We start from the raw sequence: 16,500 nt of genomic DNA on the forward strand, positions 1-16,500 counted from the left end.
AGTGGAACTGTGTCTTAGCATTGAGATGGAGATCTCTGGGGATAGCTTTCGCCATTTTATATAACGTGGAGCCAGGAGGTCTCTGGTGGACCAGTTTCCTAAACTCGGCTCTCCCACCTCAGAGGCACAGGCCTGACACCCAGCCGGAGCACCAAGACCCTGTCAGCCACATGGCTCATAACAAAAGGGAGAAAAAAATAAAATAAGGTTATTAAAATAAAAAATATATTAAAAATTAATTTAAAAAGAGAAAGAAGAGAGCAACCAAAGCAAAAAACAAATCTATCAATGATAACAAGCACTAAAAACTATACTAAAAAAAAAACCCAGAACGGACAGACAGAACCCTAGGTCAAATGGTAAAAACAAAGCTATACAGAGAAAATCACACAAAGAAGCATACACATATCCACTCACAAAAAGAGAAAAAGGGAAATATATATATATATATATATATATATCTTTTGGGAAGTCTGAGGTCTGCCAGCGTTCAATAGGTGTTCTGTAGGAGTTGTTCCACACGTAGATGTATTTCTGATGTATTTGTGGGGAGGAAGGTGATCTCCATGTCTTACTCCTCTGCCATCTTGAAGGTCTCCCCTGGGCATCTTTCTTAATGATAGAAGATGCAATATCCAATTTCTACTTCATGGCATGCCCCAGTTCACTGGACCTCTAAACGTTACCAGTTTGGCAAGGCTGATTCTCCATGAGAGAATGGGAAAATTCTCATGAAAGAATTGATGAGATTTACCTGCCACCGTCTATGATGCATATACCTTACCAAGGCATTCTGGTTATTTGCAATTCATTTTATCAAGCCTAATTGAGGTAATAATGTCATCATTTAGTGAACCAGAATGATGTTCTGCATAACATCCAGATAACCAAGATCTTTACATTTTATATTTTGATAGAGGATACAGTCCAGGAGTAAGACAGTGAATTTGTACTTCTGTTCTAACCCAATAAAGATTATTTGATTTTAAACTTCCTTATCATTCTGAATTGCTCCTGCACTGGAACTGCTCTTAACACTCTGACCAAACAGTAGAACTTCTCCCTTGGAAAACTTCCCCATCATCAGTTCCCAGGTCTCTACTTTCCACCTGATAAACTTCCTTTGCTTCTTTCTGTCAGTTTCATGAGGTTCTACATTTAACTCATCCTCACTCCAAAATACATTATCCTCCTCTTCTTTTAATTTCATATTGCATGCTTAAAACTTATTAAATTCAGATTTCAAGTCATTAAAAACAAAATTTGTTTTGCTCTATTCTTTCCTTGAGGGAAGGGAAACATTAATCTTAAAATACTACAAGGAGTTTTTCTAATATAGTGAAGAAAAATTTTTTTTAAAATAAGAAAAATTTCCATATTATACATTCATATTCTGTCAGTGTTGTTTAGATATTTTCTCTGAGGAAATATCTTTTCTTTTGAGTTTCATAGAATAGAAATACTCTAGGCTTTGGACTCAGACAGCCTGAATGTGGTTTGGAGCTACTTTACAAACCTTATAATGATGAGTTAAGTTACTTAATATCCCTTTTGGTTTATTACCAGAATAAATGAAATATATATGGAAATCATATATCACATGGTAGTTTCCATGAATTAAGCTTTCAATCCACTTATATATGTGTTCTCAATATATATTAGAACTAATTATCAACGTTATGCTGCTGCGTATTTTTATAATAGAAATATGATTTTCTTAGGAAAAAAAGACTCATTGAATTCTCAACTTACCATGCAAGCTGTACAATTTAGTACTTTCAGTCTAAAAAAAGAACCATAATCCACAATGCTTAAAAATGACACCAAAGAAATATATCCAGTGAAATGTGACTCGTAGGGTATCATCATACAGAATATATCTGTCACAATCCAGTCAAAAACCAAAAACACAGAAACCTTTTACTGTTTTTAAAACAAGGAAAATTTAATTCTGGGAATTGGCTGCAAGGGTGATGGAGGGGTGAGAAGCCAATCATGTGAGCATAAGGAGACCCAGAGATCAGGAACACCTGCAAGGCATTCTTTTCCCTAAGCTGGAGTCTCAGAAAGAAAAGACATTTTCTAGACCTTGGGGAAAGGGATCATCTGGTGGAAACTGAAACCACAGTGGATCTTTCTGGAGGGACCCACAGAAAAATGCAGCCACTGTCTGAGTATCAACTTGAGGAGGGAGGCGCGGGGATACCTTGGTTTCTTCCTTCCTTCCTACCTCACAGTGGTTGAACCCAGAGTGAAGTCAACGCACATGATAGCCTGGGCAGTGCAATCTGCAGGGGCCAGTGTAAGAGTAAACACACTCCAAACCACAGCCAAGGAATTCACAGTAAGTGGCAATGATACAGAGAGTAGGCAAACAGTTTCCCCTCCACAGGGTAGATCTGGGAATGTGTCAGTGTGGCCACAGGGAATATGTGGCCCTAAATCCAATGACTACCTACTTGAGATGAAAGCTTGGTTTGCTTATGTTTATGTTATGATTTGTTTTCCCAGAAATAAATACTTTTGACACTTTACCGTGTCTTAAATCACACGGGACATTAATTAACTCATTTTTTTGTTTGGAAGTAGGATCCAAGGCGCTAAAAAACAAACCAAAAACTATCTTTTTTAGCTGCTTCTCATGAAAAGTGGCTGGAACCATTGTGCTGTCATGAACAATAACTGGATAAGATAGTATGTATACATTTACATATATCACAATATATATACATATAATGTTTGAGAGCATTGCTGATGGTTTATATTCAAGGTGAAAGCCAATTCCAAGGGTACATATAGGGTATTTTTTATACCACAGTATACTTTTCAGGACTTCTTCTATGGCATGGAAAGATCAGTGCTTTCCCTTTTGCACACAGTGAAAGATTACAGCAATGCCCTTACCGTGTATAGACACTGACTGGCTCCTATTAAAATAATTGACTCTCAACAGGCTTTGGTGCAGCCAGAACCACTCTAAAGTATGTAGCAAGTGTTTACTGTGATACATGACATTATACATTTGTCCAAATCCAAAGGATTTACACCAAAAGGGAACCCTAATGTAAACTAAGGACTTTGTGCAATAATGGTTTGTCAATGTAGGTTCATCAGTTGTTACAAATGTACTACTCTGGTGGGGGATGGTGACAATGGGAAGGGTGTGTGTGTGTCGGGGGAGGGGTATATGGAAAGTCTCTGTACCTTGCTCTCAGTTTTGCTGTGAACCTGAAGCTTTTCTGTAAAATAAAGTCTAAAAAAAAAGATGCACACAAGAAAGTGGTAGGTTTCACAAACCACAGTTTCCTACTCCTATAACAATTCATTTTGCGGAGTTTCATACCACACTCTGTGAAGCATCAACAGCTGTACCCCCGGACTTTGATGTGTATGTGGCAGAGAGGATCTTCTGGAGTCAGATTCTCACCAATTTGCAGATATGAGTTTGCACATCACTGATATTTTCTCTATTTCTACAAAAATGGATTTATTGAAACTGTTTTGATTAACTTAGTAAAGGTCACTAAAAATTAGTAGCCCAATGTATTATCTGAAAGTTAATGTTACACCTGGTGCTAGTTTTTGGTTGTTGTGTTTTCTGTTCCCTGCTTTCTTAGAAATATCAGTACTTTTCAACAGTCAGGTGAAGATCAGAAATTTCTACCAACTGCTTTTTATGACTGGGTTGAGCAAATGTCAACCCCTATTCTTATAGTTCTGTCTTCTCCAGAGCTGCCTCTCTTGTTTGAATGTGTAAATTCTTCTTACCTATCAAAAAAAATAAGAGTAATAAGGCAGATTGCATGCTCATTTAACTGAGCACTAAGTTGTTTTTCCTGGGCTCTAAAGAACAGATGATAATTAATTGTCTTTAAATTTAACACTTGAGAAGTGCTTAGGGGAAAAAAAAAGTAGATTTAGATTTTACAAAAAATAATTCTGCTATATATTCTGGTGTTCTCAGTGAACAGGCCAGGACAATTTATATTTTCAAAAGGTTTGGGACTTTGGTCTAAATAGCAAAGGTTAGACAGAGGGTTGTGACCCTTTCTGCTTGTTTTGGTGCACTCTGCCCCACGATAGAATTATAGCCTTAGAAAAAAATCTGCAGAGCAAACAGCTGCGAGGTAGGGCAAATACACTGAAGGGCAGAGTAAAATTACTTTTATTATGTACCATTCTTAAAAATTTACCTTGTCTTTATTAATATCTAGTTGAAAGGATAATAAGCTAATTTAGCCTTTTCTAATTATATAATATATACTGATTTAATTTAAATAAATACTAATATAAATGCTTATACTCTTCTAACCTATAGTAAATGATATACATGCTACATATAGATTATTTATAGAATTATATATTAGAGTTATGATTTATATTTGATTATTTTATTCATTGATTTATTTTATACAAAGGTGATTTTTCTTCTGAGTTTTAAGTTTAAAAAAATGTTCTATGTACACACATTCACACATATGAATATATATACATATGATTATATATATTAATATATGTACAGATACTGGAATGTATATCTGTTGATGGTTCCTTAAGAACAACCATGTTCCCATAGCATGATAATTTATTGCTATTGGGCCAAGCAATAATTAACACAGGCAGGATTTTCCCCTTTGGACAAAGCAATGCAGAAAACAAAATAGGAGCTGATAAAGATGACTGAGGTAATGAGCAACTTTGAGATAGTCTTAGAAGGTGATTCTAAGAAGATGATATTCTGAGACATAATAGCTGGGGCTTAATAAACATAAACCAGCTTTATAAATGTTTTGGGGGAAATTGTTCTAAACAGAGTAAACAGTAAGTGTAAAAGCTCAGAAGAATAAAAGTTTTACACGTTCGACTAAAAATAGTGGTGTGTGGCTAGAGCAGGATAAGAGAGGATTGCAGGAAATGAGGGTGAGTAGCAGCATCATGTTAGACTTTCACGGCAAGGCTAGTAAGGTTTATGGATGTTAGTCTAATTGCAGTGGGCTGTTCCCTCCTCGGTGTTACAAAGGCACTGCAAATTCAACATATTTAAAACCAAAGTTTTCATCTTTCTTCTGAAAACATGTTTTTGCTTCTGTGTTGCCCACCTCAGTTAATGAAGTCATCTGCTCTCAGTTGTCCAACCTAAAAAAAAATTTCTACTCTGTCCCGTAATTCTTCCCTGATTTCCAAATCTATTACCAAAAGTCACTGATTGATTCTTTCTCGTAAATCTCTCATCATGCCCTCCTTTCATACCACTGCTATGGCTCCAGTTTACCACCTCTCCATCTCTCTCTGAAACTTCACCTCATTTTCCTCGTAAAAGACCCACTGCCTCTGGTTTTATTCCCTTGAGTTAGTCTTTACACAGCAGTCATCATGATCTTTGTAAACAGTGTTCTGTCCTGTCCCTCCTATGTCAAAGCCTTGTAATGGTTCACAGGGCACAAATAAGGAAGTCTACACCCTCAGGCATGGAATTCAACATTCTTTAGGTATGGCTGTTAAACTACAACTCCAGTTCCAACCTGTCACACAAATTAATTCTCCAACAAAACCAAACTATTTCCAATTTCCTTTTTGTTCCCACTGCTTCAAACTTCTCTTCTTTGCACATGCTGTTTCTGACATTAGGAATGTCTCATCCCATTACATGCCCTGCTGTGTCCCTGCAAAATTCATTCTTAAAAACCTAGTTTTAGTGTCAGTATTTTGGGGAATACCTCTCTTGAACATGCAAACTTTCTCTCCCCCCTCCACACACTACCACCACCACTTGACCTTTCATTGCCTCTGTGTTTCTACTGTATTTTGCACAGAAAATAATTTTAGAACTATGGTTTCCCTCGTTGATATCCTTTATAATGGTTTTATGCCTGTGCCTCAAGCAACATGTGATGAGGACCCTACAGAGCTTGCGCCTGAACAATACAACTATCAATCATAGCAGTAAAATGTCAGACATACAGGGAATTTAAAGATCATTAAGGCAACCTCTTCATATTACAAATAAACAAATAAACTGATAACCAGAAAGGTTAAGCAGCCAAGGTCACATAGGTAGTTTTTTACGGAGCCCATAATGACCTTAAATCTCCTGCCCACATATCTCTAGCCAGGGACATCGTGTACCATTGGGCTCTGCTTCCTTTACCTCATATATTTACTTTCATGGATGAGATCTTAAATTGAGAGCAGATGGGTAGCTATGGATACATTTGTTTTATTTATATTAAGCTCTCTATCTCTATTTGTGAATTAATAAAATGATAAGCTCGAGTGTGTAATTGTCTAATTGATACTGTCTAAGGATGAGTGTCACTATGCAATCACTTATTCCTTCACTCATTAATTCTTTTGTCAAATACTTCTTAACCACCTTTAATATGCCAATACCATACCTTGTGTTCAGAATAAAAAGACAAAGAGAGAATTTGGTCTTTGCACTCCAGAAAATCACAGGAAAAAACCCCACATAATCAGAATATTGAAGCAAAGATTAAAAAGCATGAATACACCAAGAAGTGCACAATTTTGCTAGGAAATAGCCACCAAGTTTTTTAGAGAAAAGTGCATTTGAGCTATACATTTATTCATTCATTGCCAAGCAGTAAGCTTGTTAACAGCAATTAAAGAGGAAGACTAGAGGATAAATATGAAATGTTCAATCAGTGTTATTTTTACCTGATTGACAGCTTGAATTAGTCCCATTGATAACACTAGTTGGTTTATCATACTATGAAATTAGAGTCAAGTTAAGTCAGTGATATTCCTATACCCATAAAATTTTGAATTATTTTAATTTTTTAAATTTTATGTTGTTATTAGTCTAGTCTTGAGTGTTTCAGCTTTAAAGTTTAATTTTAATTTTCTTTCTGTGATCCCTGAAATTAGAATAAGTGCACAATTCATTTCTGACCCCCCCCCCCCCCGTACTGATATGAATGTCCTGATTTTGCTTGCCGCAGAATGTTGCTGTGATGAGGGCCTATAAAGAATGGTTTGGCAAATTGAAATAAAATAAAAATTGTCTTCTGCTTCTATAATGAGACTGTATCCTATTTCACAGTTTAACAAATCTTGACAAACTTTTATTTCATTTGGTTTTTCATATTTGTTCGCTTGGTCTATGTCTAAAGGTAAACAAACCCACTGTTACTGTATATCTTAGTCATCCAAACCAATGAAGTCTAGAAGTCTAAAAAAGACATGATTATTGAACACTGCCAGCTTGATTTCCAACTATAAAAATTAATAGTGTTTTACATAAACATCCCAAAGCTCTGGCTGTGCATTTTTAATTTACCTTATTTATGGTGTTTGTTTGTTTTTTAGCATCTTTATTGGAGTATAATTGCTTTACAATGGTGTGTTAGTTTCTGCTTTATAACAAAGTGAATCAGCTATACATATAATCCCCATATCTCTTCCCTCTTGCGTCTCCCTCCCTCCCACCCTCCCTATCCCACCCCTCTAGGTGGTCACAAAGCACCGAGCTGATCTCCCTGTGCTATGTGGCTACTTCCCACTAGCTATCTATTTCGTAGTGTATATATGTCCATGCCACTCTCTCACTTTGTCACAGCTTACCCTTCCCCCTCCCCATATCCTCAAGTCCATTCTCTAGTAGGTCTGTGTCTTTATTCCCATCTTACCCCTAGGTTCTTCATGACCTTTTTTTTTTTTCTTAGATTCCATATATATGTGTTAGCATATGGTATTTGTTTTTCTCTTTCTGACTTACTTCACTCTGTATGACAGACTCTAGGTCCATCCACCTCACTACAAAAGATCCTCATCACTTTTCAACATTTTTCAAGCCATTTTAAAATTTTGTACAAATCTTTCTCATTAATACTCCACAGAAGGAAAGGTTCTGTGGGATTCTTCTTCATTTGATTTGAGGAGTATTTCATAAAAGTATAAGATATTAACAAATCTAGCAACTAAACTTTTCATAAGTACATGTATATATATTTAATATGGAAATAAGAAAGTATAACCATCATTAGTTAAGCAAATAATTCATATCTATACAAATATGCATATATATGATATATATGTGTACATAACTATTTCTTATCATGTCTAAAATAATGCACTGTGAATCCCACTACTGGGCATATACCCTGACAAAACGATAATTCAGAAAGAGTCATGTACCACAGTGTTCATTGCAGCTCTATTTACAATAGCCAGGACGTGGAAGCAACCTAAGTGTCCATCGACTGATGAATGGATAAAGAAGATGTGGCATATATATACAATGGAATATTAGCCATAAAAAGAAATGAAATTGAGTTATTTGTAGTGAGGTGAATGGACCTAGAGTCTGTCATAATGAGTGAAGTAAGTCAGAAAGAGAAAAACAAATACCGTACGCTAACACATATATATGGAATCTAACCAAAAAAAAAAAAAAAGTTCTGTAGAACCTAGGGGCAGCAGAGGAATAAAGACGCAGACGTAGAGAATGGACTTGAGGACATGTGGAGGGGAGAGGGTAAGCTGGGACGAAGTGAGAGAGTGGCATGGACATATATACGTTACCAAATGTAAAACAGATAGCTAGTGGGAAGCAGCCGCAAGGAGATCAGCTCGGTGCTTTGCGAAAACTTAGAGGGGTGGGATAGGGAGGGTGGGAGGGAGACGCAAGATGGAGGAGATATGGGGGTACATGTATATGTATAGCTGATTCACTTTGTTATAAAGCAGAAACTAACACACCATTGTAAAGCAATTATACTCCAATAAAGATGTTAAATTAATTAATTAAAAATAATGCATTGTAGATTTGCTTTATTATTTTTGTTATTATCAAATGCATGTCTCAGTATATCCTCACATATCAGTTATTTATATGAGGACACCGAAACTAAATGACTTACCCAAGGTCACACAGCCAGATTGTTTACTAAACTGGGTTGTGATAAAACATTTAGTCTGTGTTATAGATGGTTTTTATATGTGCAAATTTACTTCTTAGCATGATCTTTTATCTTGCGATTAAATTTCCAAAGGGCATTTTTGACACTCACATTAGCTTAGTTCAAGGAGAAATTAATTTCCTCTTGAAAAGTGTTGTGAGTTTCAAAATATCCCCTGTGCATGTCTGCTGAAAAGGTTATTTGTCTTACAAATGTTCATGGTAAAGATATCTAAGCTTTTATTTAGCATACGTATCTTTATATACATAGCACTCATTATAAGTTAATGAGATCAGTTTTCTGTAGTGACTTTTGGAAACTAGTCTCTAACTTTATGATTATGCTGTATGTTTCACATCTTATTTAAATATTATTTTGGCCTTTAATTTTTAACCTTAAGTTTCATTACTGTGTTATACAATTTCATCTGAATAACCATACAAAAACAAATTATAACTATTCAACTCTAAATTTATGTAACTAAAAGCAGCTCTTCTAGTCTTTGTTATTATAATCAGTATTTTAAAACTCAGGCCAAGGTTTTTGATCAGCAAAGACACTGTGGACATGAGCTGCAAACATTGCCACAGCTGGAGGAAACCATTGGAACGCAGGCAACGGCACTTCTGCAGAATAAGTTTTTTCATTCCCAAACTGTGGAACAGCTCAAAAAACAAGCATCTGGAAGAATATGTGGCAGCTGGAAAATCCCCTGACCACACATTTTAAAGCCACATTTTAAGATGCTTGTGGTTTAATGTATACATAATTATTCTAACATTTACTAAAATAAAAATCAGTTATATATTACTAAAATACTATATTATTGATTTTATTTTATATCAGGATAATTTTGATTGTCTTAATTTCATTAAATAATTTCCTAGAACTCACTCACGTGCTAAGTAGAAACCTAGAGAATAATTTACATTTTTCTTTTTGGTGAAGGTTTAAATAAATTAAAACTTAAGCCATATGATCTAGCAATCCCACTTCTGAGCATATATCTGGAGAAAACCATACTTCAAAAAGATACATGTACCCTAATGTTCATTGCAGCAAGACATGGAAGCAATTTAAATGTCCAGACAGATGAATGAATAAAGAAGATTGTTTTATATATATATATATAAACACACACACATATACATACAATGGAATACTACTCAGCCATAAAAAAGAATGAAATAATGCCATTTGCAGCAGCTTCAGTGGACCTAGAGTTTGTCAAACTAAGTGAAGAAAGTCAGAAAGACAAATATCATAAGATATCACTTATATGTGGAACCTAAAATATGATACAAATGAACTTGTTTACAAAACAGAAACAGACTCACAGACACAGAAAACAAACTTATGGATACCAAAGGGGAAGGGAGGGGAGGGATAAATTAGGAGTTTGGGATTAATAGATACAAACTACTATATATAAAACAGATAAACAACGAGGTCCTACTGTATAGCATAGGGAACTATATTCAATATTCTATAATAAACCATAATGGAAAAGAAAAAATAAACAAAAATAACCCAAGGTCTTCAAGAACTGATTATTCCCTTTATTTTAACATGAATTCTTCTTTAATTAAAAAGATTTAATATTCAAGGATTATTTCATCTTCCTTCAAAAAATGGAGTCTTCATTTCTAGGGCATGTTTGAATTTAGAAGGAGAAAAAGATTTCGACTAAGGAGATTAAATATGCAAATATATGTATGTAGATGTGTATACATGCAATGCATGTGCTTTTCTTCAATAAGTTAATTTATAGCTAATTTTTTGACAAAGATTCAATGGTTGTGTACATGAGTGTGTCTTAATCATTTCAGCAGTTCCACAGATAAAAGTTTCCCACACAGAGAGAGAGGGAGAGAGGGATGGAGGGAGGAAGGGAGGAAGGGAGGAAGGAAGGAAGGAAGGAAGGAAGGAAGGAAGGAAGGAAGGAAGGAAGAAACTCAGCAGGTCCAGGGTAACTCCTTATTTTGCCTTGTTTTATACTAGGTGTTATACAAATGTGTACAAATGTGTACAGCTGTTTTCCTTCAGTAAATGGAAATATTTATAAGAGGCCCTCTTGCAATTTCATGGCTGCTGACTACCATAAATCATTCAGAGAGAAGATGAAGATCCAACGAGTGAGCACTGCACACTGAAAATGTCACTGTAAAACTAAGGTGGAAAATGTCACTGTAAAACTAAGGTGGCAGAGACAATGGCTCAGGAATTGAACTCAAGACCCAAACCAGCTCTAATGAATCTGACTCTTACATTTTGTTATTCAACTTTGGTGGCATCTTTATCCTAGTTGAGCCATTTAATTTTATTTTAAGTGGAATGCCTTTAGTATAACATGAAATACTAAACTTTATTAATTCTATAAGATATTTTGCTATCCCCTTTCCTTTCTCGTGGCTATATAATGGCTATTATTGTCAGTCTTCTAAGGTGCCTTTTTTCTTTCATTAGAATAACTAGGGTAATAATCTTGAGATTTTCACTGAAAGAAGTTCTAACACTTTAGTCTTTTAAAGTTCAAAATAATTTATTAAAGGGTAACATAAGAAAATAGAAAAGTAAAGGGATAATCACTGATACATAAGTAATATGTGTGCATACACACATATAGATAAATTAAATTAGACAGATATAGCCTAATATTATTAAATCACAATTTTCTAGCTTGGGATATATTTTCAAAGGAAAATAGAAACGTATGCACCTAATTTTATTTATATACCAATTTTTCAGTTTGTTTTTTTTTTAATATTAGCCAAAAGGTAGTATGGTTTTTCTGTAAAGTTTTCTCGAGAAATATTTCAAGCCACTGTCAAGACATCACCTTTCTTTATAAGAGGAACTTAAATAATCCTCACACCTGCGTTTTCTGTAGCCAAATCATTCCATGTTTTATTTACGTATTGAATCAATACAACAGTTAGTTCACTTCTATTTTCTTCCACACGAAGCACTGGGAAAAAGGGTTATTTTCCTTAGAGAAAATAAGTCTGGTAATAAGATTTTTGTTTTAGTTTTGTTATTAAGCAATTGAGAGAATCACTTGTATTCTCTGTATCTCAGTCATAAAACAGATCTTCTCAAAAGATGATTATTTCCCAAAGGTGGTGCATGGTTACAAAGTTGTTCAGAAGTGAGGGGACCATACCTTCTTTCTTTATAAGTCCCAGATGGCCCAGGTTCAGATTCTTGTATATAAAGAGACTGCAATTCAAAGCATTCCAAAGATATTACACTAACTGAACTTTTTGTGCTATTTCAACATCAATTCATGTTCTTTAGGTCCTCAGGAAATGCTATAAAAAAATCTATTGCCATTTCAGTATTTCAGTATCAACTTCCCAAGACAGAGCTTCTCATCCCCCACCCCTTGAAAATAATCATGACCAGTTCTCTGTTATTGCTGTTGACAATTCCATTTGTCTCTCCTTCTCTGCAGCATCATTTCATTCATTTCATTTATTGATCACCTAACATTTCAGGCTCAATTTGCAGTTCTGAAAATACAAGGATGAATGAGCCATATTCTTTGAGTTTAAGGAGTTCATGGGATCGTCAGACCAAAACACATGACCAAAATCTAATACTTTATAATGGCATGTGTAAATCAAAGGGTATGATGTGAACAAAATGCAGATTACAATCTAAGATTTGAAGGATCAGGAATTGCTAAATAGGGTTATCAGTTCTGTTTTAAAGGATGAAGAGTAATTATCCAAGTGAGGCAGAAGGAGGAGATAGGGCGTTCTAAACTAAGGAGAAAACATTTTGAAAAACTGAATATAAAGTACAGAGACTATATTGAGTATAGAAAATCACAAATATAACTGGTATATCAAATCAACCCTCCTTGGAATGAAAGTATAACACAGTTCTACTTTGCCTCTCATTTGAGTAAGGGTGTGTGAAAGTGCAAGGGAGATTGGAATTAATTTCAAAGAAAATGTAGAGTCACTGAAGAGGAGTGATATGGTTATATTTGAGTTTATAACTATGATTTGTTTGGCGAGTGGATTTAAAGAAAATAAGACCAACGAATGTAGAAAACAAACTTATGGTTACTAGGGGATAAGGAGGGGAGGGATAAATTGGGAGATTGGGATTGACATATACACACTACTATATATAAAATAGATAACTAACAGGGAACTCTATTCAGTACTCTGTAATAGCCTATCTGGGAAAAGAATCTAAAAAAAAAAAAAAGAGTGGACACATGTACATGTATAACTGATTCACTTTGCTGTACACCTGAAACTAACACAATATTTTAAATCAACTATACTCCAATAAAAATTAGTTTAAAAATATAAAATAAGACCAAAGACAGTAAACAAAAGAGATTTTTTTTTTCCAATTATCCATGCTGGATCTAGTAGTGATGGAGAAGAAAGGAAATAGGTAAGGAAACCTAAGGAAGTAAAATCTGTGTGCACTGAGTGATGTTTAGATGTGAGTGGGGAAGGGGAATGTGAGATCAAAGGAAAATCTCAGGTTTCCAGTTTGGTTGGATGAGTGGAATCTGTTATCAGCTTCTGCAGAGGTATGGCAGGAGGTGGAGTTCTAGAGCAGATGTTGAGCTCAATTTTAAATATGTTGAGTTCAGGTGCATACGGGACAAAGGGAAGATGGCCAGTGACACTTGTAACTATTAAAATAAATCTCAAGTGGAAACTCCTGGCTGAAAATTATAATATAGGTAGATATATAGATATAGATATATACATACATATATACATACATAGACATAGATTTAGATGTACATATCTATCTCCATAGATATTTTTTCTATAATTTCCATTTGGTACTTAAATTAATGTTAGTTTTTCTGCAAAGATTTATGTGTTTATTCATTACACATACATTTTTCTTTACATAGCAGAGCCTAGTAACTACAAATCCTTCTAAAATCTTGTCTGCTAATTCCATACAGATCATCTCAAAGTTGAACTCCATTGATTGCCTATTGTTGTTAACAGCCTGATTGAGATATAATTCACATAACTAAAATTTACCCATTTAACGTGTTTTTTTCAGTGGTTTTTAGTATAATACAGAGTCGTGCATTGATTGCCTTTTAAGTATTAGTCACATTTTAATGTTTCTTTGTATATCCAGTAACACAGGATTATATCCAACATTGTGAATGATACTTACAGAGACTCTGGATTCTGATATTTTCTCTCTCTCTCTCTCTCTCTCTCTCTCTCACATCTGTCTATTCATATATATGGCTAAAGTGATAGTTAAATCTACAGAATGGGATGAGCAAGTAGTCAAGGGAAGTAGCACACCTGGGCAACATCAATGTGTACACTGAGTAGTCTACAAAGAAGACAGAAAAGAAAATGAGAATAAATAGAAGTTATATTATCACAGAAGCCAGATGATTTTTTCTAACTTAGAAATGTATGGGATTAACAGACACACACCACTATATATAAAATAGATTCAAGGATTTATTGTACAGTACAGGGAATTCAATATCTTATAATAACCTATAATGGAAAAGTATCTGAAAAAATATATGTCTAACTGAATCACTTTGCTGTATACCTGAAACTAACACAATATTGTAAATCAACTACACTCCAATAAAAAAAAATCCTTAACTTCTAAATTCTATCAAGATTACTTGTTCCCATTTCACTATAAATATCATATATGTTTGATAAAACATTCTTATACACATATTCATCCTTCCAGAATTTTTTTTTAATTGCAGTTGTAAATAAAGGGGAAAAAAACCTTGCTTTTTAAAAAAATTCCATGACTGTCCGGTAAATATGGATTACTCCTTTTTCTGATGGGGGGTGAAAGAGAGTACTGGTAACTGTTTTGTGATCAATATCTTTTCATCCTCTGCTCTTCACCATATGTGAATTTAGCCATTTAGGATGCTGCGTTTCTTTGGGGTTACAGGGCAGGAGTTCTTTAGCACATTATCATTCCATGATTATGTATACAGACCTTGGATTTACCTCCCTTTCTAGAAATCTATCTCATCAGGAACATGAATTTATCACTTTGAACTTTATCTGTGATGGAATTTTGTTAAAATCGCTTTGAAATCCTCACCATAAAACTATACTGTTGTTACTTGTTTTCTTTAAACAGTCTTTACAGCTATTTTTTTATAAATGGAAATTGAAAGACTCTTTATCTGAGTAATTAAATAAAGTACAAGTTGCTGCATATGAGAAGAGATTTTTAAACCCAACAAATAAAAAGTCTTTCTGGGATAAGTCAATTGCTTTTCTGGTTAAATAAGTGCTGTTGCCGTTATTGTTATCAATGAGAATGTTATCAGCTTAGAACTTGAATTCTGATTCTAATTGTGTTTTCAGAAGAAATATATGTTTTCTTCTATAATTTATTTGAATGAATTAATCATTGTGAAAAGAAACTAAAGTGCTTATCTAATGAGCTACAATCATGAGCCTCTACTATATATAGCACTTCTGTGATTTTGTTCAAGTATTTAAGGAATAAAAATACCAAATCTCACAATAAATACAGAAATGCTGAAGTACACATATTTATATCATGGTATAAAAAATCTGAGATAAATGGATAGATGATAAATAGATAAGTATAGATGAAACAGTATCAGTCAGCAGATGAGAGAACTTGTCTATTTCTCAAGCTAGTAATATTTCCAGACCACACTGTTGTAACAGACTGAATACTCGTATTAAAGAGTAAAACATTATTGTTATCCTCAATTATATGTTTTCCAACTTTATTGAGATATAATTGACATATAATATTGTGTAAGGTTAAGGTGTACAATGTGATCATTTGATACACATGTACTTGTGTATGAGGTCAGTTAACACATTCGTTTCTATGGGAAGAACATTTAAGCTCTACTCTCTTAGCAACTTTCAAATGTATAATACAGTATTGTTAACTATAGTCACCATTAGGTTGGTGGAAAGGAAAGTTTGCTTTATTTCGGAAGCCAGCAACGGGCGGACTCCTGTCCAAAGGCTGACTCCCCCGCCACTGACAATCAGTGGGCAAGAGCCTAAGAGCTTTTATAGACGGAGGGAGGGGGCTACATGCAGAAACAGCACAGTCAGCTCTGACAGTCATCTTGAAATTGGTCATGCAGTGGTCTAATCAGTGTCATCTTGATTGTTTTAAGTACAGTTAGTCTTTAGTTCCAGGGTTGGTTTGTTCCCATTTTTTTGAGGCCAGTTCTCAGAATTGTGGCAGTTTATGTCATGACTACAGCCTGGTCATCATGTAGTTAACTTCTTCCACCTGGTGTGGGTTTCAGTATCTACAAGACAGCTCACAGGATTACGGCTCAGGATATGATCTATAGCCCTTGAGGAGGAACTAGAGGTCCTTGACTTTGCTTGATGACTAAACTATTATTATTTGGTCTCCTTTGACTGTTTTCCTTTGTTTCTGCATTTTCTCACTTCTCTGATTAAACTTATGCTTTGGCTAAAGTTTTTCTACACACAAAAGGCAGGTGAAGGACCTGGCGGGTAAGGACCATAGGGTCCTGCTCTGTTTCAATATCACTCAGCATAATGCCCTCAAGGTCTGT

Source organism: Monodon monoceros, unplaced genomic scaffold (assembly GCF_005190385.1).
Source record: "Monodon monoceros isolate NGI ecotype Baffin Bay Population unplaced genomic scaffold, NGI_Narwhal_1 Super_Scaffold_17, whole genome shotgun sequence".
NCBI classification, from domain to species: Eukaryota; Metazoa; Chordata; class Mammalia; order Artiodactyla; family Monodontidae; genus Monodon; species Monodon monoceros.